At 49.6% G+C, this 27478-nt stretch overlaps 1 protein-coding gene across 6 annotated transcripts in view; it reads right to left on the bottom strand.

Moving 5' to 3' along the window:
* Positions 1 to 27478, bottom strand: part of CTBP2 (C-terminal binding protein 2) — a 164435-nt gene that overhangs the window by 76344 nt on the left and 60613 nt on the right. The gene's annotated exons all lie outside the window — the stretch shown is intronic.

The raw sequence follows: 27478 nt of genomic DNA, 5'->3' as shown, positions 1-27478 counted from the left end.
CCCCAGTGGAGATGAAATCCTCTGAGGCTTAAGACTCAAGGTAACGTTCATTCAGCCTCCATCTGAAGAAGGGGAGGTCCTTTTTTTCCCTCCTCTAGATATTTGGTCCTGCCTGGCTTGCTGAGTAAGGCTGTGAGAAAAGGGTCATCAGCCACCTGACTCCAAGCTCCCTCTAACATCCAGGCTGACAGAGGGACGTCAGGGCCCTGAGCCTGCACTGTAGCCTGCATTAACATGCAGCGGCTGGGCACAGCTGGCCGCCCCTCTACCAAGCAACGGGCCAAGACCCCACCCGAGCAGAGCACCACCAGGACCGGCACGACAGTCTGCAAAACCTCACGTCAGAATGTTCTCTGCCCTGTCAGTTGTCACCAGGTGCACACGTGGTGCTGGATGGTGCGGGGTAGACAGGATGAGGAAGCAGGGCACCCTGCCCTTGGGGTGCAGTTCAAGGGGGAGGGAGATACGGGAAAGGGCCCTAGAAAGCGTGGTGACGCTGCTATGCATGTGGGTGTGGGGGACTGGAGGGACTGGGGGGGGCGGTCTGGGGACAGGCAAGAAACGTGGACGGCCTCCGGGCGCCACCTCTTCTGTCCACGACTGGAGGTCCGAATGGTGGAGGAGGGTGAGTCCTGAGCACAGGGAGGAGAGAAGCCTGACTCTCGCCACTTACTGGCGAGCTGTGTGACCCTGTCTCCTGAGCCGTCCACTCCTTGGTTCCTTATCCATCAAAGGAACAATCTCTCCGGGATTTCAACAACATAACAAGGAAGGGTCTGATATGTAGCGGCCTGCGGTAACACCTCACTCAGGCCTCAGGGTGACCTGAGGGGATTCCAGGAGCTTCCAGAAGAGACCACTCTGTGCCTGTGAACAATGTCCACGGTCAGTAAGCAGTGACTGGCCTCTACCTCCCTGGACAGTCTTTCGGACTCCATGGAAAGTCAGTGATGAACTGAACACCAGCAAGGCCGTTGAACTCCTGTTAAGTCCTCGTACCCAGGCGGTGGCGAGGTCAGGCCCAGCCCACGCCGAGGTCTGAGGGACGGCATTTTGCACCCATGTGCACCCACTCCATGGGGCAACTCATCACCTGCTGGCACAGTTCTACCTTTAAAGCATTCTTCATTTAGAAAGTACACAAGAAATGGTTCCCACACAACCCATAACCCAGGCTACTCCTGAGAAAACCATCAGACAAACCACAACAAAGGGACAACTCCACAAAATACACAACCACACGCCTCAGAACTGCCACGGTCATCAAGAGTAAGCAAGGTGTGAGACACGGTCACAGCCAAGAGGGGCTGAGCCACGATGACTAAATGCCACGTGGTGTCCTGGATGGGGCCATGGGACAGAAGAAAGATGTCAGGTAATCTGGATAAAGGTCGGACCTCAGTGAGTAACATATCAATATTGGCTCATTAACTGCAACAAATGTACCATACTAACGTGAAGTGTTAGGAATAGGGAAATGGTGCGGGGTAAGTGGGAACTCTATGCCATCCCCCAACTTTTCTGTAAATCTAAAAGCGTTCTAAAAAACAATGTTCGTTTAAAAAGGAAAAAAACTGCTTCCATATGTGTCTCAAATTTCTTACCATCTCAACACTTGCCCCGTGTTTTAGCCACCAAAATATGATGCATGTGTCCTAAAACACAGAGCAGACCTTGGGCAGGGGCACCGCTTGCCTTCCCTGTCCCCGGTCACCTTGGCCTCACCTTGGAAGCCACCAAGTGCAGGGTCAGCCCCCAGGAGCCAGCGAGCTGCAGGCCCCATCAGCGTCTGACAGGTGTCTGGTCAGGCCTTACACCGCCCACTCGCTCAGGACCCACACATCAGCGATGCTGCTACCCTAGCAGGGGGCCGCCTGCTACCCCTGACCACCAGGTGCGTCTCACCTCAGCAAAGCAGCAGGAAAAAAAGTGCGGGTAACAGCTGCCGTCATCCACAAGGCTGCCCCACAGACCCGACGGCAGCTGATCTGGGCCGCTTTATGGCAGAACCAGGGTCCTGCCCCAGTGACCTTCCTGGTGCGTGGAGGACATTTCTGTCTGTCCTGTCCACCAGTGTTCCCTGGGCCCCTGCTGGGCAGAGGGCAAGCACCACAGAATGACTATCCCCAAATTCAGGCATCTGAACTTTCATCTGCATTTACAGAAAACAAAACAAAACAAAACAAACCTATGCACAGAGGGAGTAATAGAAACCAAAGGAAACAGTTAATTTGCACATATAACCAACCCCTCCATCCTCCTTCTCCCAAAACAATAAGGTGCTTTAGGGTGCAAAGAAAATGTTACGTACATTTTAAATAACTAAGGTTTAGTGATCAATGAAAATGAGAACTTTCCTCCTAAAAGATAGGCTATAAGCTTCAACGGCGCATGAAGCACAGTAAGAAGTAAGCATCAGAGGGTCCCACGCTCACCTCTAGATGGTGCTGAGAATGCCCAGCGTCCTGGACCGAGGAGGGCGGGCTCCCATGGCTCAAGGGCCCTGGCCCCGTAGCTATCCTGGCTCCTCAGATCGGCTGGAGGAGCCGTGCTGGGTGCCACCAGCCACCACCCTCCCCCCCCAACACACACACACATAGAAGGGGACCTGAGCCATCGCTCTTGGGCCCCAAGGGCCCAGGCCCTGCAGGAGGAGGAAGTCTGGGACTATCCAGGTTTCGGGGAGGTGTTCATCACATCACCAACTCCCTCGCCACTTGGAGGCCAGGCTCCCTTGGCCCACAAGGGAGTCCCCGGGCCTGCACTTCTCTGTGACCCCAGTTCCCCCTCAGCAAACACACCAGGCCCGTCTCTTTCTGCACCTTTCTGCACGAGGCTCGGGTTTCCTCTGGACTCCACTGCTTGACACTGGACGATGCATTTCATCTCTCTGTTCCCCAAGAATGAAATGGAGTGATGCCCATGAAGGGCCTGGGCAGAGCGGGTGCCCACCAGCCTCCCCGCAAACAGCTGCAAGGGCGGTCCCTTCCACTCAACTGTCCCATGACTGAGGCTCCCCGGTCCCCTGCTTTGTCACCGAGTGGTGGCCTCCCCCGCGAGTTGGGGCCCTTCTGCCGGCAACACCAGCACTGCAGACCAATGACATCACAGTTTTGTAAGGTTTTAAGTTCCAAAATCAGAATCAGAGTAAGTCTCATCTACAAAACATCAACAACAATGAGTTTCACCCAGCACGTCCTTGCTCAAAGTTTCCATGTAGGCAATTTTATTTTCCAGTATTAAATTCCTAAGCTACGACATGGTCACTTCTGTTTGTTTTGCTATTTAATGAGGAAATGGAGACTTTTGCTGACTAAACCTCCTTTTTAACAGAGATTTTCAGAGAATATTTTGGTTGCCTGCTCCCCTGATACCCACCCCCCTCCAGGAGTTGAACAGAAACCAAAGATGTGTAATTATTTCCTTTACTGCATTATTAAAAATAGACAAAAACAAAATAAAACACAAAACACCCTGAGGAATTGAGTACTATAGAAAGATAAAAAGTTACCCTCTCTAAATGAACTATGGACTTTTACTTAAGAATAATGTATCAATATTGGTCCATTAATTGTAACAAACATAGCACACCAATGTCAGGTATTAATGATGGGGAAAACTGGGTGCAGGGCATATGGGAATCTTTGTATTATCTTCTCAATTTTTCTGTAAATCTAAAACTTTAAAAAATATCAAGGTAAAATAGACTTGAAAACATTCCAATCAAAGGGAAAAAAAGTTACCCGCTCTCCCTGACACTGCATTCCTGTAAAGAATAATCCCACACTGGCAGCGATTACCTGCTTCCACCCCTCCTGAGCACACTCGCTCTGTGTGTTACAGCAACGTTCCATCAGCATCCAGATGCTTCTGTGGGCTGTGCCAGGGCAGCACCCTCTCCTGTGGGGGGGTGTGTGGGGGATAAGACAGCAACAGGGCGACAGCAGGCAGGCTGGCAGAGCCCACGTGAGGGGGAAGGGGTGTCCGCAAACCTGAGAGCTTGCAGGAGGCTGACAGACAGTCCTTGGCGCCGGACTAGAGGGGCCAACTAGGGATTCAGGGGAATGAAGGGGAAAACTAGGAAATAAATGCAGAACGCCACTGATGGAGGAAGTGGCAAAGCCCACTAACAAATGGGTCATTTGTGTAGTAAGCATGAACCGATGTGGAGCAGGAAATTAATCCAACATGCTGAAGACTTGCATTTCAATTCTTGGAACAAGGCAGGGGGGAACCCGCCCGCCCACCCCAAAAGTGAAGTAAGACCAGAAAGATGGCAGTAAAAACCTACAAGACGCAAATTAAAACAGAGCTAATGGAGATGACAGCCAGCCAAGGAGCCAGAGAAAGGACTGGTCGGCCAGGTTTTTAAGAGTCTTTCAGAGAAGCAAGGCTGACTAGAGCCATGAGGAAAATAACGGCAAAATAAAACCCTTAGCAGATCAGACAATAAATCTCTGAAACCAGAGCGAACAGTCCAATATTTTTCCAATAATTTTTCCTTTAACAATAAAACGATCAGCAAAAATCAACTTCCCAGATACCCAGAAATGGACACTGCACTGCCAAATGCTTCCCAAAACAGACACCACACCTCTGCAAAGATGTCCACCCAATGCTGCAACTTCAGAATGAGAGCGGGAAATGGCATCTGGCAACATTTATTGGGGAGAATGAGCCAAAACAGTTGGCTGCGTACAGATGCAGAAGTCGGAGCACTTGGGGCAAGATAGGAGGTCAGGACAGGCGCCTCCTCTCCAAGCTCTGGGGGCGGCTGGGCCAGGACCATTACGCACAACCGCGATGGGGCCCGGGCCCGGGCCTTATGGCCAGGTGCTGAACACTAGGACAGAACCCATGTCCGGCAAGGAAAGGCACCAGGAGAAGAGTTCAAGAAGAAAAGTAACAGACGCCAGTTCCTGGGTCCGTCCCACACCAGCCTTCCACTCTTCATGGTAAGTGGGCAGAGCAGGCCCCCCAATACCACCACCCGCCACCAGCTGCCAGGTGGAGCTGCTCATGCCAAGTGAGCACCTGGAAGTCTCCAAAGGGACACACCAGAGCAGACACAGAGTGACAGGTCTCTCCCACATGGCCTCGAAGGGCCTGAAAGCTCAAGTCAATAAAAAGCTGGTCTCAGAGATTTGGTATATTCCCCCTTGATAGATGCCTCATGACCACTTATTTTATAAGCAAGGCCCCCAAACATGAACAGAAACGTTGCCTGCAGTTTTGGCAATCATTGTTAAAGCTATTACTTAAACTGTTGGATGCAATAAATAGAGTCAGGACAGAAGGGCGAGCAGCTGAGATCCACCTCCGGAGCCCGAGAACACTGTGTCAGAAAAAGAACACAGCTCCAAATGGGCTTGCCTGGCCTTCAGTCAAACCCTGCCTGAAAAATTACCCTGAAGACTCCATCCCATTTCTGCACTTACAGGGGCCACTGCATTAAGTTTCAACATTGCTTTTTTCCTTAATCTCAAGTTGGTGATACCCACTTAGAAGCTCAAAAGCATTGCATTTCTCCAATGGCTTCCGCATCTCTTTCATGTCGGCACTTTTACGTAAAGTGAACGTATTAATGGAATTGGAAACCAGTTTTTACACGGCAAACAATTTTTATGTGGCAAGTCAAATGCCTTGACTCCTACAGGGGTTACCTAATATTATGGCTACAACAGTTTTGGTTTTTTTTTTTTTTTCAAAAGATAAGATTACATTTCTTTTAGAATACAGGTTCAGTATGACTTGACATCTGCAACGGGCTTACTGGCACGGTGTATGGGTCCACACTCCTCGGTGACACATGAGTGACCCGAGACAGAACACTCACCCCAGCCAGGGCCGAGTGCCGGGCTGGGAGGCTGTGAAATGCCCTCTCACTCAGGACACGGGACAGGTCACAGGACGGTCTGTTCTCAAGCACAGTCCACTCATGGAAACAGCTCCAGAGAGTTTTCAGGGACTTGCCTAAGTCCAACCTGCAGCCTGAATCTCCTGGACGCTAATCCTCAAACTTGTCCAACACCACAGGACGCTGACTATCACCCGTTCACCTCCAGGCTTTCCCAACCCTGGCACTGTTCACCTTTGGCGGGGGAGTTCTTTCCCGGGGGGCGCCGGTCTGTGCATCACAGTATGTTTAGCTGCATTCCTGACTCCACCACCCACTAGATGCCAGTGGCACCCCTACCCCCATATAACAACCAAAAATGTCTCCAGGCATCGCATCAGTACCCTGCGGGGCTAAAGTGTCCGGGTTGAGAACCAATGGGTGATCGTGGGACCAGCCTGTCTCACCAGGGCAGGTGACTGCAGCCGGCAGGCAACACCCAAGGTGTAGGGTCACTTGTGGCCCCTCCATGGGGCCAGGAGGACGATGACGTCCCACCAAGCAGAAGTCCAGTCTAGTCCCTCCATCCAGGACTCTTCAAGACAGAGTGGGACAACCCCGCCCCCCCATTCTGAGATCCTCTCGGCACCGTGGCTCAGCCGGGCTCCGACAATCACCAGGCCACTGGGACGGGCGTGGTGATGAGCTGCGCCTCATCACCTGGCTGGAAATGGGAGGACATCTCCTCCTTAGCACTGTCTTTAAACTAAAGAAAATTTTGGCCCAATCTGATGATCATTTGTTCTTAGAAAGGCATTACATAAAAAACCCGCACATGTGTTTTTATTTACTTATTTATTTATTTTTGGCTGTGTTGGGTCTTCGTTGCTGCACGCGGGCTTTCTCTAGTTGTGGCGAGCGAGGGCTACTCTTCGCTGCGGTGCCCGGGCTTCTCATTGCGGTGGCTTCTCTTGCTGCAGAGCACGGGCTCTAGGCACGCGGGCTTCAGTAGTTGGAGCACGCAGGCTCAGTAGTTGTGGCTCACGGGCTCTAGAGTGCAGGCTCAGTAGTTGTGTGGCACGGGCTTAGTTGCTCCGCGGCATGCGGGATCTTCCCGGACCAGGGCTCGAACCCGTGTCCCCTTCACTGGCAGGCGGATTCTTAACCACTGCGCCACCAGGGAAGTCCCCCGCACATGTATTTTTAATGCCAAGGGTCTAGAGATATCTTCTACCCTGTGGAACTTTTTGGCAAGACGATGATCTTTCCTTCCAACAGAATTTCCTTCTAAAACAACTTCAACACTGTGGGACTAAGGGTTCAATCTACAAAACACCACCTTGGCCCAGGCTGAGGAAAACAAAGTCCTCTACTGATGATTCCCAGGGACTGTAGCATCATCTAAGCATCACGGGGGTCAGCCTATGTCACTCGCTACCATGGTGACAGTGGGGAGGAGCTGGGGCTGGATGTCAGGGTGTGGTCTTGAGGACAGGTTGACCATTTGGGAGGATTAGCCTCCAATACACCGTGGACTCACCCCTTTCCACTCCTAACTCCCCCAAAAGGAAACATGGAAGGTAACTGTTCTCCCCAAAATACCCCTCCCAATGACTCACTGAGAATCTTAATGAAAAGAGCCATCTAGCAAGCAATGTAAAGCCACATGACTCAAGAGTTCAGATGCTTTTGCATTCCTGGAAATAAGCCACATTTCAGGTCTCGGTCGTCTCATCTGGAAAATAAATAGGGCGACACAGTGGCCTCCAGAAGGTTCCTTCCAGCCCTCTCAGGTTGTAACTTTCTTAAAGCCTGTGAGCCACTTCGTAATTCTGAATGAGATGGAATACAGCAAGAATTGCTAATATTCTGTATAACTCAGACCCTGCCTAGCCAAGAGTTTTAGTATAGATAGACAAATAAATACGGGGGAAACGTTTTTAGGCTATAATAGCCACGCGCCAAAGTAACTGACAGCACACACCAGCAGTCAGTCACACATCAGCAGTACCGGGGAGGTTTCGTTAGGAAAACAGTGATCACAGGGAGAAATATAATGGAAGAGCTCAGGGAGGTGAGGGATTCCCTACAGTCAGCCAGAGGGATGATTTGGGGTCTTGCTAGCATGACATAAAGACCACGGCGAGCACTGCCCTTTGGATACTGAAGTAAGGGTAACCCAGGGGTACATTTTGAAACACAGCAATCTGTTCATCCTCATTCTCCAGTGGTTTTTCTGTCCCTCGAAGCACACCTGTGCAGTACTTCCTATTGCCCTGGCCCTTTCTACACATTAACCGGCTCCAACCCCCATCACCTGGGGCAGTTCCTCCTCATCCGCTACAGGTTCACAGCGGCAGAGAGGGCTAACTAGGTGAGATGTTAAAGCTGCACAGGTGACGCTGCTCAAACCGGAGTGGCCTCTCACCCCAGGGATGGCCCAAGGCTACAACGCTCCAAATGCCCAGCAGCAGTAGGATGGATATAGAAATTGAAGTATATTCGTACAATGGAATATTACACCGCAGGGGAAAAAAATGAACTACCATTCACACAAAACACGGATGAATCTCACAGACACAATGCAAAAGACCCAAAGAGTACAAACTGATTCCATTTTAAGTAAAAAACAAAGCTAATCTAAGGTAAGTCGGCAAGAGTAACTTTGGGAAGAGGGAGCTATGAGGTAGGGCTGGAGGGTCTTCACAGGAGACCTGAGGGGCTGGTAACACACTAGAACGTGCCCTCGGTGGGGGGGGGGGGGGGGGTTAAATAGTCTATTTGGCGTGTAAATTCATCAGGTGCCCACCTAAGATTTGTGCACTGTTTGTACATTCTATGTTCGCTAACATTTTAAAAGATGTACAGAAAGAGCCGCTTATAAAAAGAGCCTCACCACTTATGCTGGACCCTCCTGCCCTCCCTCCCGCGAATAGCCGCCTTCTTTCTTTTCCCCAAGCTCCAAATCCCCATTACCAGACGCCATCCCCAACACGAGGCAGCAACCACCTTTGGGCCACTTCCCACCACCCCAGCCCAGAGGATGACCCCGAGCCAGTGTGTCTAGGACTCGGCCATGCCGCGTCCACTCAGGGGACTGGAGTCCTGGGTCGCTCCCAGGAGGATGGTATGGGCAGGACTCATGGGTGCCAGCCCCACCTCCATGGCTCCCTGGTGTGTCCTCAGCAGAGCCAGCCCTCCCTGGTCAGCTCACACACCATGGGCAGCTTAACATGGAGGAAGAGTGAACCTCTCTTCCAGGTCTAGAAGCTTCTGTCCTGCCCACTATCGCCATCATGATGTCGCCCCTTTCCCAGAGCCTCTGCTACCCTCCTTTCGTCACTCGCCCACATCCTTCCAGCTCCCTCCGGTCCGCAAGGAGAGAAACACACGGATCTGAGAGGCAGAGCCTCTCCACAAAGCACCAGCTCACTTTTACGAGCCCTCCTGCCAATGACTGCACGTAAAAGGCACATTTAGCACAAACGAACCTCACAAAACCAAATGCCAGCCAGGTCAGCACAGCTTTGAGATGGAAGAGAAAAGAGAAATTGAGTTGTAGCAGGGGTTAAGAATCTTACATCCCTGCTGGCCAGAAACAGCTTATTTCTCAGGACTGTCTGCGGATTTCCAGATTTCTTCCCAGGAGAGTTTGAACATCAGAAAGGTTTCTTCCTTCCCAGACCCTCTTCTCATCCTTCCCCCTTTAAATGATCATTTCTGCCAAGAATCATCTGTCTCTCTACTTCCTGCTGCTCCATTAATTACAATAACAAGAAATAACCCTGCAGTGATGTCATCCAAACTTTTACTTCCTGGGGTGAACCAACAGGTCAGCTTGGAGGCCAGCTGCATCACGCCTCCATTTTTGGAAACAACAAAGTCATGGCTCCTGCTCTCCATGAAAGCTTTTATATGTTTACAGAGGCACTCGCCCCAAAGACTTTATAAGTTAAATAAAAATAAAATGGGTGTCAGGCACTGCTACCACCAAAATGTAGCTATTGTAAAGGGACAACAAGGAATTGATTGTGTAAAGCTGTGAATGTAGGTTTATGTACATAAAGAAAAGCCACATTTTCAAGACACGTGGAATGAGACGGAGGGTACAAAGTACGTTCAGTGTTTCTAGCATGTTTGAGCTGACAGGAAGTGGAGTTTTTAGTTTTCTGGCATCTGCGGGGATAGGAAGGCACGTGTGGGAGAGTGGACACACGTAGGAGAGGGAACTCTTCCCTGATCGGTGTGATTAGAGCGACAGGACAGAACTGGAGCCCGGCACGGAAAACCACCCTGCCGTTGCCTCCAAGCTCCATGGGCTCAGAGAACAAAGTGATTCGCCTCCTTCACGAGGCCTGGCAGCCAACACTGATAGGTGTTTTTTAATTTTCTGAAGGGATCAAAGAATAAAGCTGTGCCCAATGGCATGTTGTGGAAAGTTCTGTGCTTGGGATTTCCAACAAAAAGGGCTCTCTGGGGCAGATAAGTGGGAGCCTCCCTGGAAGAAAGGGAACCCAGGTTAGTGGCAGAAATCACCCATGAAACAGCTGTGCCCAAGTCAACTGTATTCCACAGTCTTACCATTGCTTTGTACCCTGCATCCACATTGGGTCACCTCTACAGCATCTTGTCTAAACGAGGCCACCATCTGGAGTCTCTTCTGTGAATTCTGTGGTTTCAACACTTGGTTACCTTGGGTTACTGCTTAAAGGGCCAAGTCTGAATCCAGACACAGGTGACAGCCCTGGATGTGTGGCTGGGGGCAGAGGTGGCCACTCCAATGCTGTATATCCCCCAGTCCAAGGGAGGAAACCTGCTCTGACCTCATCATCACAGCGCCTGCAAGAACCAAAGCAGAGCCTTTCTTGTGGAAGGTCACCCGTGGGCACTAAGATCAGCAATCAAGGGAACACCTAGGACTCAGTTTCTACTGCAAGGACAGAGCTTGAGTATCGCCCGACAAGAGTTTTTTTGTCCCTAGCCTGCCAAAAGTAAGGTCTTATTATCAAATATATAAGTTATTTGCAGCTGAACCTGCTGTGTTCATAAGGACACTCCATCACCCCAAACCAGATATTCTGTAGCCAACCCATGAGTCTTCTGATTTCCACAGCTGTTTTAACCCAGAGTGCCTTGACCAAGTTCTGATCAGTTCCACCAGGGTCAGTTCCAGGAATAAGGGAAAGGGATGAGGAGATTCGGGGGCACAGGCAGGCCAGGCTGTAATGGTGACTACCTGGGCAGGAGGGAGGCAGGGGGAGCACATCTTTATTGGGGGCAACTCTGGAGTTGCAGCCAGCACTAGTTCACACGGGAGAAGCCGTATACCTCGGGCAGCAGGCCCCAGAACTTAGTTTGACCCCCACCACTGATAACATTCTTTCTTGAATTCTGTGTTCCTACTATGGGTCATGGCCAGAAAATTTCTTCTAGACCAATCAAAACTGGGGAAAAAGCAGCCCAAGCTCCAGCCCGAGGTGGGTCAATTTTCCCCACCCTCCACCAAGAGTCCAAAAGCTGTGAGTGGGGCTCCTGGTTTGTCGGGTCACCTGGTCCGTAGTAGGTAGAAAACTAGAGAGGCAGCACCTTCCACAGTGGCTGCTGAGTGACATCAGCCGGCATCCTCCACAGTGCCAGGCACCCCTCCAGGGGAGCGCAGAAAGGGAGTGCCCCAGCCTTAACTGATCCAAACTTGGGATACAGCCCTTCAGTCTCGTGGACGCCACACCCTTCAGGCTTTCCTCCCAAAACAAATAGTGGACTGGTTTCAATAAGATATTAAGAAACAATGAGGAAAGACCATTTTGAAATAGCCTATTATATACAGAAAATTAAATCAGCCCTGGCTCCAAATAGAAGGGTGGGCCACGCACTCGCATGCCATTAATTATTAATTCTCTGCAAAGTCCCAGTATGAACCAAATGGCCTGTTCCCAGAGGAAAACTTATTCTCATTGACAAAAGAAGGCCAAAGTATCGATAACAGTTGTTAATTTGAATAGAATCAGTTCCAAAATAAGGACGAGTGACTATTTCGATGGTGAGTTTATTTACAAGGCATTTTCTCAGATGAACCTAGGGAGACTGATTTAGAAACCACAACCTTTCTCCTGCGACAAAAAACACTTCCAGTATTGAGTGCCCTGTGAAGTACTTACTTACATTCTTTCCCTTTGCTTTTGAATGTTTCAGGCAGAATTTTAAAATCCCAGTAACTGAGCTAAAAGGTTTCAATACTGTACCTGAGCATTTGAGTGATCTTGTCAAATAAAATCTTCTTCCGAGTTAACTATGCTGTATATTTATGCATTTAATATCACAGCTTACTGCAAAGTGCACAAATCATTTTAACAGAGTGTAAATTTAACTACCATGAAGGCATTTTATCCTTTGCTTAACTTCTCTGAGGGGCCCATATTTTTTGGAGCAGATAAATCAAGCTTCCATATAACTCTACTTAAGGGAACAGCAGTCAAAACTTCTAAAGAGAAATACACCCCACAAGGCTCCTTGGCTTCAGGGTAAACAAACACACACACACATCTACATCCTCAACCAATTTGTCGTCTACCTCTGGCACCTGCTTCCTTTTCTTACCAAGGATGAGTAGCCAGCAGCACACCTGGGCCAGGGCAGGTGCGGGTTAGCGACAGGCTGGCTTGTCAGAGTGCACACCCCCTGCCTCTGGTCACTGCCCCCTGACCATTCTGGAATGACAGGGGTTGACCACTGATGACTCCGGAATACCCCTAACAGCATGGGGGCTGACATCTGTGCCATATTGACTGTCATCATGAGAAACACGATCTCCTTTGGCTCTTTTCTCAAATGAACTCCACGCTCCAACGCCACAAAGGTCTCCAGATGCACACAAGAAATTAAAAAGTGGTAAAAAGAAGAAATCCATGCCTATAGCAGCTGAAGTCATAAATTATTTACTGAACTGAGGGAACCCTAGCCATGGTCCATCTGGAAGGGCCAGACTTGGGTCTCAAGCTGGACCCCAAAGGTCGACACTGGGAGACTCTGCCGGCCCGAGAGAAGCCCGAGACAGCAGCCTCTGAATTCATGGGCACAGGAGCACACCTTTATGTCCCGAGCATGCAATCACATATATGTCCTACCCACAAATTAGAAATACTCAACACTGTGTACCCCCCAGTTCATACCCACACGTGGTATATAGGAGAAAGATACACAAAATCATGTACAGGATGACTTGGGGGAGAAAAAGGAGGTTGAGTCAGAAAGTAAGGAAATGTTCAAAGAAAGAAAGAGACATTTCAAAAACACAAGATAATATTGTAGCCAGCCGGCCACCCGCTGGCTGAACATGAAGCAATTTGAACATCAATATAAATGATGATCGTAACCCACTAAATGAAATAAGAACCTGAGTCATTATATATACATAGAGAGATCAAGTACTTTATCTTATTATATGTAAGGAAGAAAAGGATGCTTCTTGTAAAGAGTAGAAAGTAAACAAATAAGTGTATGTAGAAGAAATGATGGCGTTGGAAAATTACCATTTGGCAACAGTCATAATAATTGATTTGGATGAGAATTATCAATGGACGTTGAGACCACTGGGTGAAAAAGTGTGAAGTTCAACAGCGTATCTACATAGTCTCAAAACACCTCCCCACAACACGTTTATTAATTACAAAGGGAAAGAGGATAGCTTTACAGTGGAGAAAACAGAAACAGCACAGTAACCTAGTGATCGAAGTTAGCCGCACCAGTAGTGAGATAAACTGACATCACGTGCCTTCTGAGACGATGCACAGAGAACAACACATCACTTCTGAAGTATTCCTGCCAAAAGTGCATAAATTGACGCTAATCAGGAGAAAACCCGAGACAAACCCAAATGGAGGGACAGTCTACAAAATGACAGGTCTGTTCTTGAGAACTACATCCATGTTATGGACCAAAGGCAGGTGAGGAACTGCTCCATATTAAAGACGACCAAGGAGGCATGGCAACTAAACTTTCTTTTGCCATAAAGGACATTACTGTGATAACTGGCAAAATCTATAAAAGGTCTAAAGATTAGATAATATCACCGGTTTTAACTTCCTGATTTTGGTACTTGTGTTGTAAGAGAACGTACTTAGGAAAAATTAACTTCTTTATCCCTAAACACTTATTTAACATATGTGCAAATAATTCTCAGAGAGTTCAGGGGGAAAAAAAAGAACCCAGAAAACAAAAAAACAGTGCTTCTGTGTTTGTGTGGGTGAGAGAAGAACTGAGCAAATATGGTAAAATGTCATTTGGGGGTGTCTAGGGGACAGGTAATTAGAAATTCTTTGTCCCATTCTTACAATTCTTCTGTAAGCCTGAAATTATATAAAATATAAAATTAAAGAGAAAAAAAGAAGAAGAAATGGGCATAAATACCCACAGCAATTGTGATTAAGTTTTAGGGTTGATTGATATTCCCCCATAGGACCCAAGTTATTGCAATGTGATTTTACTAGTCTTAAAGATAAAACGATCCAAAATAAAGTAAGTTTCACAGCATGTCAGGGGCTTTAGGTGGAAAGACAGGTAGATTCAGAGGGAACGAGGGTCCCAGGATCCCGTTCTCCACCTGCCCCACCGCGGGCTGTCATCACGGAGGTGACGGGCTAAGACAAAGGCAGGAGAGGCCTCCCCACTCTGCCATCTGCAGTCTGGGGTTCAGTGGCCTCAAGTGAACCGCAGTGCCCTGAGAAAGCCTGGAGAGACGGCGCAGAAAGGGCTCTCCGTCTCCTCACTGCCTGCCTTCTGTCCGAACTGAGGCTGCTCCGAGGAACCTGACACCCAATAACCGGACTGCGAAACATCCAAACCCCAGGCCTGCATTGCCCCTCAGGTGGTCTCTGGACCCACAACCACTGGTCCGGTCTCTGGCTTCAGCTCGAGGTGGTGTGTGAGGTCCTTGGCATGAGAAGGCTCAAGAATTCACCGACCCTCCCTCCCCACTCAAACTCCACTGGGCAGGGACGATTCCACACGGCCACAGTGAAAGCCAGCACCAGCCCAATGGCAAGGCTGAGGCTCAAGGCAGGATGTGAGGGTCCCAGAGCTTAACATGTCCTCCCTGGTGGCCCAGGGGCAAGGCCTGGCCAGGCTCCCAGCTACAGCCGGGTGGGCTGACCCTGGACAGCAGTTCACAGGCCCCGGGCAACGCTGCCTCTTAAATATCCCACATTCCTCACAGCTAACTGACATCCTCTCCATGTAAATTCAGCCCAACTGGTCACTCTCTGGAGAGGACAGAAAACTGTCAGTAGCTTCCACAGAGAAAACTTTTCCTGTAACTAACCTTGACTTTCCATCATTCAATCAATCCTTATAAAAACTTAACATACCTCTTGCCTCAGGTAACATCTTTAGCTAATTTTGTCTCTCCCCCGAGACTTGATCGCAGTGGCCAGGCAAAGTGTCCATGATAATCTTCCTTCGGCCGGTTTTCAAAGGACAAGGCCAGCTGGCTTCAGCACTACCTTCTACTCTTCATGTTCTTGCTGCTAGAAAATTCAGCTCAGAAGCTATTTCTCTGGGAGAGGGCTTCCCGAAGCCCAGAAAACAGGATTTGTGTGTTCCTTCCTCTGAACCACATGGGGGGCAGTGCCTGCCTGGGACCCAGGGCATAGAACATCTCCCTGGGTGGCCATCCCCACCATTCTGTAAGGATGTGATCCAGGAGGGCAGGGATACCCCGTCATCCCTGCATCCCGGGAGATGATGCTGAACACCATTTAATAAAGAAAATTAGCTAAAACTAGCACCAGTAAAGTTAGACTAGTATTTCACCTTAAAATTAAAGGTTTCCATCTGACACCAAAAACATAGATGTAAGACCACCGGGGCCAGCACACAATACCCAATCGCTCAGAAAAAAGCTCTCGATTTGACTCTGGATCAAAAGGAGTCTCCAGACATGTGGGACGAGACGGGAGAGACTCTTGGGGAAACATCAGAGGCCCATCACAGGCTCCTCCACGAAGCCTCCAGCCGGGAGGTGGGGGAGGACACCTGGCCGGGCAGCCTCACACAAGTCTCCGCCCCTGAGTGAGGACCTGACCCTCTTGAGATGCAGTTTCCTCATCTGCAGAAGATGAGGAAGATGCCCATGACCGAGGCCACACTAACAAAACTGTGGGCGGTAGAGAGGAAGACCACGCCCTCCAAGTAATCTGCCCAAACCCGTGCTAAGCGAAGAGGGGAGCCGGGCTGCACGGCTGCTCCTTCTGAGCAGGGATTCCCTGTGGCCTGTGACTCTGCACCCGCCCGCAGCGCGGGGCCACCTGCACAGGTACCGCAGGAGAGGCCGGTCCAGTATGCTTCTACTTGCAGCCCACAGCAGCTGCTCGGAAAGATGACTAAGGAACAAGAGCCTGGCCTGAGGGAGTGTTCCTGCAGCCCTACTGGCCCAGCCCTGGCCCAGCCCTGCCCCACCCCAGGCTCTGCTCTGCCCCTCCCTTCCCCTTCCCTCCCTTCCCCTCCCCCTCCCCTCCCCTCCCGGAAGGGCGGGCACTACTGAGAGTGGTTGGTACCCTGAAGCCACCTCCCCAACCCAAGGTCCACACAACCTCTGTCTTGGGGGCCCGTGATGGTGGCCCCACTCTGGCAGGATTTCGCAGACCACTGGGGTTCTCAGAAGCACCCACAACCCTCTCCCCCTTTCCATCCTTTGTTCACTGGCAGAGGGTGGGAGGCCACAGGGCAGGTCCTGACCTGCCCCCACCCCCACCCCCCAGGAAGCAACGCCCTCATGCCTGCCCCTCCCTGTTACCTTCCCTCCTTCAGCCTTGCCTTGCTGACCATAAGGGCTCCTTCCCGCCAAGACACCTCGTGATTCCCAAAACACTGCCCCACTGCTGCCCCCAATCTACCCCCAGAGGTGCCGGCTTCTTCACCTGTTACTGCCACCTGTTACTGCCGGTGCTGGACACACATGCCCGGAGAGAGCTCTGACTTCGCCACGTCAGCAAATCTGCAAATCTTCGCCAAAGTGCACTTGCCCTTGAACATTCCCCAGGCTCCATGCAAACAAAGCCCTCTCCTTAGCAACAGCTTGCGAGGCAAAACCCAAAGGTGACCCGATGTGGAGCTGCTCCGGAATCCCGGGGCTCCTGCCCACCAGGACCAGGACAGAAGTCACCTTCCATCCTCCGAGCCAGGACACCAATACGTAAGGAGGAAACATGAGGCAGATTGCAAACAGCTGCCCAGATAAAGTTTTAAAAGATAAAGTTTTATTTTAGTGGCTAAGAGAGAAAGTGGAGAAAAGGCGCCAACATTTTTACTAACAGCATAATTAGATCAGAGAAAACTCCCTCGTCTAAGATTCCTACAGGTCCCGACAGCAATTTAAGCAGCTGACAAAAGACAGTGAAGACAAAGTCATTACAGCAGCTTCCCGCCTCTTCCCATACGCGTCTAACGTTCTTTAATGACAATGAAAGAAAGCTCTGAGGACATATGGCAGGGGAGCTACCCCGTGTGCACCAGCAGTTACAGAAAGTGTTCAGTGGGGATTCTGCTGTGCTAAAGATCCCATTAACCAGAGACAATTCCATCTCACACTCCAGGCAGAGCTGGTAGCTTTACTCCTGAAATCAGGGCCCCAAAACCTCAAGTTATTCCGGGGACACGTTATCCTCCAGCAAGAAACCTTAGGGAAATCTACTCCTCCAAGTTAACTCAGACATTCTTGGCTAAAATGAGTAATCTCAATAACTCTATGGACCCACTTACATGGTCTCCTTGTATCTATTCTTGCCTCTTTCCAAACCATTTTCCAGGGACACCTAGTGGTCTTTCTTTTTTGGGGTGGGGAGTGGATCTTTTTTCAGAACTTAAATCTGACCCTATCGCACTGTCCTTGAAACCACTGCTCCCACTGCCTCGCAGGTCAAGAGCAGGACCCTGTATGATGGTCAACCCGCTCCCGGCCCCCTGCTGTCCCCTCGCTGCAGCCGCAGACATTGCCACACTGCTTGTTGCCCCCGGGGGCTCTGCCCGCAGGCCCTTCGAGATCTTCATGAGGCTGCTGTCTCCCACCAACCCACTCTCAGCTCCCTCCTCGGAGGCCGCTCTCAACATCCCCACCAAAGTGTCTACTCTGTCCAAGACAGACCGTATTCCCAGCCTGACGTACACACCTTGCAGGAAGACAGTCATCAAGGGTGTACCGTCCTCTAGAACACAAGTTAGGTGACAGCTTGTGATCGGTACACACAAATCCTAGAACACGCACACGTGTGTGCATACACATACACACAATGTTTAAAGTGTGAAGAGAGACACACGATTTTTGAACGGATGTGCGACCGAGTCTGTAGAGAACACATTTTACTTTTGTAGCCTATCAAATGTGCCTTTTACCCTAGCCGGGGTTCATCAATTTGGGTCCTGAGATATAAAATTGGTATTAGAGACCCGAAGGCCGCACTCTAATTTCTTCCCCCCAAATATGCAATAGAATATGAATAACGGCTCTCACAAAGCATATTTATCATGTGTGTCCCCAGAGAAGCCGAGCCCTACACAGAATATTTCTGAGCCTGATAATGTGCTGCAAAACATTCTCTTTTTAACTTTGAGATATTTGCGCTTGACAACACATTTTAGACTAGAATAAAAATTGTTTTCCTTTCCAATACTCTTGTGAAAAAGCAAACACAACTAACGAGATTTTGTTTTTAAACAACCGGAGATTCCGACCTACCAGAAAGTTGACGCAAAAAAAATTTTAAATCAGGGCAACAAAAATGCCTGATGGAATCAGTGAAATTAGTCTCAAAAAATCTGACCAAATGTGGTGAACTTGAAAAGCAACAGCCTGACCAGGGAGAGCCTGACTCTAGCGGGGAGGAGTCAACCCAGGGTTATTAGATGACAATTTCGTCAACCTAGAGCCCCAAGTCACCCACCCCGAAGGTCTCGCCAGAACTGTCCCAGTCACCATTTCTCTTGCTTCCCATTCCTGAATCTACACAAAGTGTGTGGACCAGGCACAGCTCCCAGCGGGCCCACCATGCCCAAGGGAATAGAGAGAAACTGTAAACCTTCAGGGAAGAGGAGAACAGAAGGAAACCAGTGGTTTGAAGCAGGCTGAAGCCAGGCTGCCTCCTAAATGGATCTACACATCGTTTCCTGCCGTCCTAGCTCCATCCCACACATACAGCAGGCACTTAATAAATGCTTTCTCAATAAAAGAAATCACAACTTGCAATCAGCTGCTCAGAGGAACCCCATTATGGGTGGGATCGAGTCGTAGGAGGATTCTCACCTTGGCCTCTGCTGGTTCAGTTTTCACAAGACCCTCACCCTCACGCCCATATAAGTCGGCGCTCATTTTGTCCCCGGGAACACTTCTGCATTTCTCCAGTGCTGGGACACTTGGTTCCGGGGGGCAGTTCCAATGCCACAGTCCTTGAAGATCACAACCAAAGCTGTGGTTGCTACGACAGGAGCATCTGCTTGTGTGGGCGGGGTGCAGTGGGGTGGGGTGGGGAAGGAACAGGTGCGACCGAAACGGGATTTTTCTTCAAAAAGAGAATCCGTGAAAGGCTCTGAGGAGAGGGATAGGGTTTGGCTGATGTATTAGGGCCGTTAAATGCAAAGAATATGTATTATGAACTGAACTCTATGCTTTTAAAGCATTATATGTGTGTATGTGATTACAAACATGGGGAGAGTGCGGACTGATACCGGTTGTTGGAAACACTGGGACGATGAGGAGAGTGGCACCACCAACAAAAACAGCAGGTTGGTACTGTGATCAATCACTAGGTGTCCAGGCGCTGGTTCACCCAACGTACGAGCGTTAACTCACTGAGTCCTTACAAGCCTATCGGTAGGCACTACTGCCCCTGTTTTTAAGGGGGAAACTGAGGCACAGAGAGGCTCAACTATTTTCCCAAAGTCACACAGCGACCAAAGGGCAGCTGGACACTAGCATACGCTGTTCTGCCAAGAAAGAGAAAAATGGCGCCGGGGGTGGGGTGGGGGGGGTGGGGTTTACAAAAACCTAAAAACAAAGCAAGTACACAGACCCGCTGACACAGAAACCTGTGTCCACACATGTGCCCAAAGACAGTCACAGGGAAATACTGGATTTGTCTGTGCACAATCTGCTGTATCAAACGGGAATACAGGGATAGCAGGATTCTTTTTGGTAAGTCAACAGAAAAACCCGTGTGTTCACACACACGTGCATATTTTTAGGAAAAGCAAGGAGAAAGGACAATGATGTTATCTTGAGTTAGAACAATTAGCTTTGCTTTTATAAATCTTGTACTGCATTTCTTCCCTCTTCGTTAAGCATTTGACCCTTCTGGAAACATCAAGATGACCGGCAATTTTTTCCCTATTTAAAAAAAAAAAAATCAACATATATGCATTACAGAACATTGATTGGAGTGATGGGAGACTGCGGAAAAAAAAAAAACCCAAATTCTACCAACTAAAGATAAGCACTATAAAACATTCATTATCACATTCCCCCATGAGTGTTTCTCTGGCTTTATTCATAAATGTACATTCAATATTGGATCTTTCCACTTTAAGACAAGCCTTCTACTTATGTTATTTCAAACTGTGAAAGCATCATTTTAAAAAGAATGAGCTATTTTCCCACTGTTGGGTGCTAGAGGCATCTGTCTTTTTGCCATCAAATAACACCACATCGGCGGAACATCTTGGTGTATTAAAGCTTTTCTGGCACTGGGTGGGGAAGGGAGATTAGTAGGTCAAAGGGCATGCATTCAATTTTTGGAAGGCGACACTGGTTTCCACATCTGAAGACTCTAATCACTTCATACTCACAATATCTGATGGTGTCTTATTACCATTTCTCCCATGGACACAACAGACATGGACATGCCCACCTGCCTGGACACACACACACGACAAGAGTCTTGTCCCACTGGGTTTAATTCTGAAGTAGAGTCAGGCCCCTGGGTGGCCTTGGAGGAGAGCAGAGGTGGTAACACCACCGGCAGGTGCCAGCCTCCGGACAAGTCCACACTGGAACAGACTGGAGCAGACCGGTTTCTCCCATCACGCGCCAGATGAGGGTGCTGGCCTATGTTTAGGAGCCAGGATGCTTGAAAAACACCCACGTTCACACACTAGACTGACACTCAGTGAGATGCTCACCAAACCAGCGGCAGAGACAACAGGAACACGGACCGGCCCCCGCAGAGATACGGCGGCAGCCCCTGCTCCTGAGGTTTAAGGTCGGCCCACGGCCTACCCCAGCCCAGCTTGGACCTCTGGGTCGGGCATGATCGGTGCCCAAAGCTTGGCGACGCTGCATGAACCCTGCACCCAGGGACTGCTGGACCCGAGCTGGCCAGCTCTTACCTGCCTTGGTGTCCCTGCTCCTGCCTTTTCCTGGAAAAACCTACAAGTCAGAGCCATCATCACCTGGCCTGCTTTCTCAGCAAGCACCTGACACCCCTAGTACTGGGTTAAAAACACCCTAAGATTTGGGAGAAACAAATCTTCACTGCGTCCTGTGCTCTGAGGTGACATCCGCAGGGACCCTGGGGCCCACGAGAAAAACAGAAGACAATCTCAGGAACAAGAGTTCTCACCAAAACCGCGCAGGCCCCAGTGTCCTCTGTCGCCCTGCGTGCTGCTCTAGTCCGAGCATGTTTGACCCATCCGCTGTCTCTGGACAACCACAGCAGCAGGTCTTATTTTAGGCAGATTTTCCACATTAGAAAGCAAACTGGTTAAAATGATTGCACGATACACCTCCCACTTGTGACGCTTTAATTCAAACTCAAATAGCAAAGCAGGAGAGTGGCCTGTTTAGCCCATTTATAGATTTATAAATGTCCTTCCTGACCAGCACCCAGGCTGCCCCGCGCCCTCCCTTCTTCCAGACACACAGCTGGGTAGGAATTCACTGACCTAATATTACTGGACAGATAATTCCTCGCCCCGGGGAAAGACTGGCAAAGCCCATGGCATCTGCCATTTCCAATCTTTGTTTTGAAATGGTAAACAGGGGCTCATGCCAAGCAGCTCAGGGGCAAGCAGGGAAGGCGCTCCTCTCTAAATGAAATCTTTAAAATCCACCCATAGCATCGGTGGAGGCACCGCTTTGCATCAGAAAACCAGGCGTCTGATTCAACTAAATCATCTCAAAGCCAGCGACGGAGAAAATAATTGAATTAAAGAGTTGCCGTAGCTCATTCAAGTGAGATAACAACCATCCTGTGGGAAGCAAGCAAAGACAGTGCTGTCCAAACCCACCGTCTTCCAGAGACAGTGGGGAAAAGGCAATATAACGTGGTTCAAAGGACAGATGGGACTTTCCTAATTGTCCCCAGAGTCCTAGCAGCAGGGGTGGTAACTAAATGGTTTCCATTAGAAGTTAAAGAAACAGGGAAAAGCAGGCGGTGAGTTATGCCTGGTGCCGACAAGGCTCCTTCAGTTCAGTCTGAGGGATGCTTCGGCCCAATTTCAGACGACCCGGTGTCAACGGCACATGAGCAGGGAGGCCATCCCGAAATGTCACCGTGACAAGGTGACAAATCTGTCTGTCGGATGCACGCGCGAACGCCCGCGTGAGTCTGAGGGGGGCAGCGGGAGGCAGGACTGCATCTCAGCGCAGGGCCCCCTCCAGTGCTGAAGCACCACCTCCTCCACCACCAGGACCAACAGGCTACAAGGAAGCGAGCACCAGGAGACACAGGTGTGCAGGCCATGTGTCTCCCAGAAGGTGCAGAACTGGCTATAAGGTGATTTCCAGGCTGCTCCAGGCGCTGCATCCACCTGATTCAAGTGCAGTGTGACGACAGGCACGGAGGAGACGTCCACCCCAAAAGCCAGTGATCCCAAGTGGGGACACTTACACCTAAGGCACATCAGGCGACACACCGGACACACTTTGGCTGTCGCACTGGGGCGCGGAGGAAGGGTGCTTACTGGTACCTGACAGGTGGAGGCCAGGGGTGCCGCATTTATCCCCCAACACACGACATCCCCCAACACCCCCCAACACGGAACTGACGGGTCCCAAATGTCAACAGCGCCAAAATCTGAGTAACTCCCTTAAAGGAACCCTAAACTGAAGTTTCTGAGATTTCGAAGGAAAAGGAATGCTTAGAAATGGCTGGGGTCGATGGTACACAAGTTAATTTCCCACAATGTGAGACAGAAGAGACATCGCTGATGTGAAGGCGGCTGATGAAAGGGACAAGTGGGGATAAAAGAAGGGAATCGACCAAGTGCATCCAGTGAGCAGAGCAGAGAAGGACAAGTGTGAGCTCCCAGCCACACGAGAAGGAACCAAGGTGTGCGGGGCCGGGTGATGCCGTCCTGAAAAAAGTATGTTCAAAGGAGAGGATCTGACCCCGTGCCTGACCCACAGCTCAGCGCAGTTGAAGCAGAAGCTGAGAAAGCAAAGGGCTTTGGTGACTGGAGGATGAGAGCAGCCTCCTAGGGCGAGTCTCTCAACACGCTCCAAGTTCACGTTACGTTTCCCAGCCGTGCCACTAACTGCTCCGTGAGAGAAAGTTGGAACACACACCTACAAACAGATCTCAGGAAAAAAGACCAAATCCCCAAATGTTAGAAGGTCCCTAACTGACAAAGGCATAGAGAGGGGTGGAGGGTCTCAGAAAGCCAAGTTCAACAGACAAGAACCTAAAAACCAGCATCCACCAGCCCACTCTCAGGATGTAGCCTCTTCTGGGCCCAGCGGTCTAACTGGGTGGGGGTGGAGTGGGGGGCAGGGGTCCTTGCGTCCCCCCCTGGGAGTTAAGTCAGTCTTGCCAGGTCTTCACTTGCTCAGCCCTAAAGGAGTCCTTTCTAGGAAGCCCTTCAAACAGCACATCCAGAGGCAAACTGGAAAAATGGAGAACAGGGCTGGAGTCATCTTTTCCCTCCCTTTCAAATATTTGTGGGTTTTTTGTCCTCATTGTAAAACAAACAGATCAAAAACCGAACCAAACCAAAACAACAACAAAAACCCCATAGAGAAATACATGTAGGAAATCTGGGAATAAACAAATTTGAATATTCCATAATTATACAGCACCACTACTACTTAACTTTTTGTTATTGCAGTTAATATTTCCTGCGCATCTTTTTTCTGAGAGTAGGTTAAAGTGGAAGAGAAGACACTGAACTCAGTTTTGAATCAGCTCTATGGGAAAAAAAAAGCCCAGCATGATGAAAAGTGAAAAAGAAAACAAAAATGCAAAAGAATATGGTGATGATGAAAAGTTCCTGCATGATTTGGGACAGAAGCCTCAGGAATCTACTACTGATTGATCAAGATTTCTTGTTTTCCAGCTCAAAAACAGGGACCACAGATCTACCCAGCCAAACCCACAGCCAAACAAAAGCAAAGAAAATAAAATTTATTAGTCACTAGAATACGGATGAAATCTTGCACTTGGTTACAAATCTCCACGTGGGGGAACCTCTACTGGGTCAAGTTGTGTAGACACAGCTCTGCCCAACAAATCCTCTCATTTAAGACAGTCACGCATACATCATGGCTTAGAGAAAGACAGTAAGCTAACTCAGGTAAGAAATACAAAAATCTACGTAGCATGAAATATCTCCAGGAGACTTGTTTGGTGAAATTAACTAGTGGTTTAATAGGGGGGAAGCTTGATATACAAGGGTGCCCCAATTTCTTCAGAGAAATTAACATTTCAATCCTGTTTTTATCTAGAAGTCATTAAACTGTGCAACATGAATTACTGGAACTGTAGCAGAGAATTAACTCTATTCATCAACTAAGTCCAAACACTTTCAAGTGCATCTGTAATGAAAAAATAGCTCTACATTTCTATCTCTTCTCATTAAAGTAAACCGGTTTTCCCCCTCTCAGTATATAAAACTGTCTTCTCTTCATATAATTTATATTACCATAAGCTGGCTCACATTCTAAACTATTACATGCCTCCAATTAATTTTTGCGGCTTTTGCCTGAAAATTTAATGAGATAGTAGTGTATGAACCTGCTGGCTCTAGATTACGTGTGCGCCCAATACTAATGTTGGCGTCATAAAATCATCTGATCCATACGTGATGAGAGGCTCCGTCGCCGCAGCGGGAAAGGTGATGTGTGTGCCAGGTTCACACGTTTCCCTCTTTTAAATCCAATTATAAAATTTACTGGCCTCAAATTAAACTGCCCTACTTGTCCACCTGGGAAAAACAGAGAAAGTGGCAGCACCGTCTAATTATCCTCCAACTCCATTTCTATAAACATTTCAGCCAACAGTTAAGACGGATGCCTGTTTGTCTAAGCCCTCCGCTCTCCACCGTGAGAGCTAAGAGTCTGCACTCATCCGAGCCAGTCCCGAGAGGCAGCCAAGGCGAGCACCCAGGAGGACGGGGTCCGAGAAACCCCTCACCCGGTCCAGACGCAGGCGCCCCCAGGGCACACATGCCACAAGAGGTCCACACTCCGCCCCCACCTCGTGTGCGTATGCAGGAGTGTGTGTGTACACGTGTGTGCGTGTGAGTGTGCACGCGTAGGAGTATGTGCATTTACGTGTGCATGTGTGTAGGAGTGTGTGCATTTGTGTGTACATCTAAGCGCGCCTGAGTGTACAAGTTCAGCCAGAGATGAATAGGTCACGGGTGCTGGTAACTCAGCGACAGACTCAATGACTACGCCTCTGCAGTGATTACCTTTGGCCAAAGGGTCTAGGTTCAAACAAAAGGGAAGAGAGGCCAACGGTAAAAGCAGCACTGGCAACAGTCACTAACCCCCACTCATGAAGGACTTACTATGCACCGTGACTTCTCAGCTGCCAGTCACCGGGCAGGTGTGAAGTGGGATGTGTTCAGCGCAGGGAACAGCCTGTGGGACCTTGGGCAGATCACCTCAGAATGCACAGCCCGTTTCCTGCCTGTGTTTGTAATGATGACACCTACATGCACACCATCACTGGAGGCTGAGAATTAGTGATAACAGGAGGAAACAGCACTGAGCGGTGTCCAGGGCATGGCCGGCCCTTAATACATCACTTGGCTGGAGTCTCTGTGGTCAGCAGCCTGCAGGAAGGCCAGGACCTGGGGGATGAGAGGGCCAGGCTTCCTCGGAGGGGAGGTGAGAAGACCCTGCTGTTCACTCCTCTCCCCTGACCTGCCCAGAGCCCAGCCTCGTCCTCACGGTGCCAGCGAGCCAGCGTGGAGGCTGCTTCTGCTGAACAGAGAGACAAAAACAGGACAGACAGACACTCTGGGGTTTGGGCTCCCCTCCCTGCAGTGGTCCAGCCCAGGGGCTTGGCTACTGCAAAGTCCAAGAGGCTTGTACTGGTCTGGGGCCACCCCCTGCCGGGCCCTTGGGGAATGGAGCTCTGGACCCCACACACAGAACGCAACAAGCTCACCTGCCTGGGAGCAGTTGGGTCGGGAAGCCTTCTCTTAGATGTTTGTTTGTAAACAGACTTAGGAGTCTACAGTGAGAGGACAGCCACCAAATCAGCCGGTCAGGTACACTCAACAGCAAGCCACATTTATACCCAACGTCCAAACAGTTTTGGGAGATGGGGATGGCGCACAACAGGCTGGGTGTGCAGGTCGAACCCAGACCTGGGTTCAAACCCCACCTCTGCTCCTGCCAGGAGCCCAGAGAAGGCAATTAACCTCCATTATCCATTAAAATAATAAGAATAAATAAAGATTCCCCCCCTCCGACTTCGCAGGACTGGCCACACGTATGGGACCGAATGAGGCTGTGTGCCCAAGAGGGATGGGAAAGCTCAGAGCGCTGGGCTCCCCTGGCTTCCTTTTGAGGGCAAGCGCTGGACCACTGTGGGCTTCTCAACTCCATGCTCCACGGCCACGGAAGGCCTGTGTGCAAGCCCCAGCACCCAGGCACCCTGAAGGAACCTCCTCCCTCCCCCAACTCAACCTGGAGCATTTCCCACCAACTGCTGGGGAAACTCTGCTTTGCCAGGAGTCAGCGTTTAAAGGGAACCCTCACGCCCAACAGGAAAAGACAGGACACTTCCTGGCTACAGGTTTGCAAGAAAAAAAGCTTTTGAGTTGCCAAAATCACTGCCTAAGGGAAAACACAAAGGTGCCCAGCTACCAGAGAAGGTGGCATCTCCAAGGAAGACAGAAGGGTTCTGAGGACTGCCTGAGCCCAAGGGCACTTGCTCTGAACCCCTCACTCCAGCCAGTCTGGTCTAGGATGGGGTGGGGACGGGGGCACAAGACTACAGCTGGCCATCCTCTACATGGCCTCAGGTCCCAAGGAAAGGACCCCAAATTGCACACGGCCAAGCCCTGGGGAGGACACAGCAGGTCTCAGCAAGGTCACATACAGTGAAAACATTTTCTTATGTTGAAGATTGGAAGCTATTAACTGTCTTACTGGCAAGCACAGATGTTGTCTATATCTAAAAATTCCCAAATAGATCAATTAGCATATTATAAAGAATTTACTTTCATTTTCCCTTGACAGAGCATAAAAGCCAAAACACAACTCTGTTTGAAACTGACAAGTGCATATAGCAGGAGATGCTCTATTAAATGGAGACAACAGCAAAAGAAAATGGTATTTATAATGATTAGCCACCTAATTAATTCTAAGAGTAGAATGTCAAAAGCTATAAATCCATTTCTTTGGTAACTGAAGCTCAACATCAAACA

This window comes from Balaenoptera acutorostrata, chromosome 16 (genome assembly GCF_949987535.1).
Source record: "Balaenoptera acutorostrata chromosome 16, mBalAcu1.1, whole genome shotgun sequence".
NCBI lineage: Eukaryota > Metazoa > Chordata > Mammalia > Artiodactyla > Balaenopteridae > Balaenoptera > Balaenoptera acutorostrata.
The sequence above is the reverse complement of the archived record's forward strand: the minus strand, read 5'-3'. Positions and strand labels throughout refer to the sequence as shown.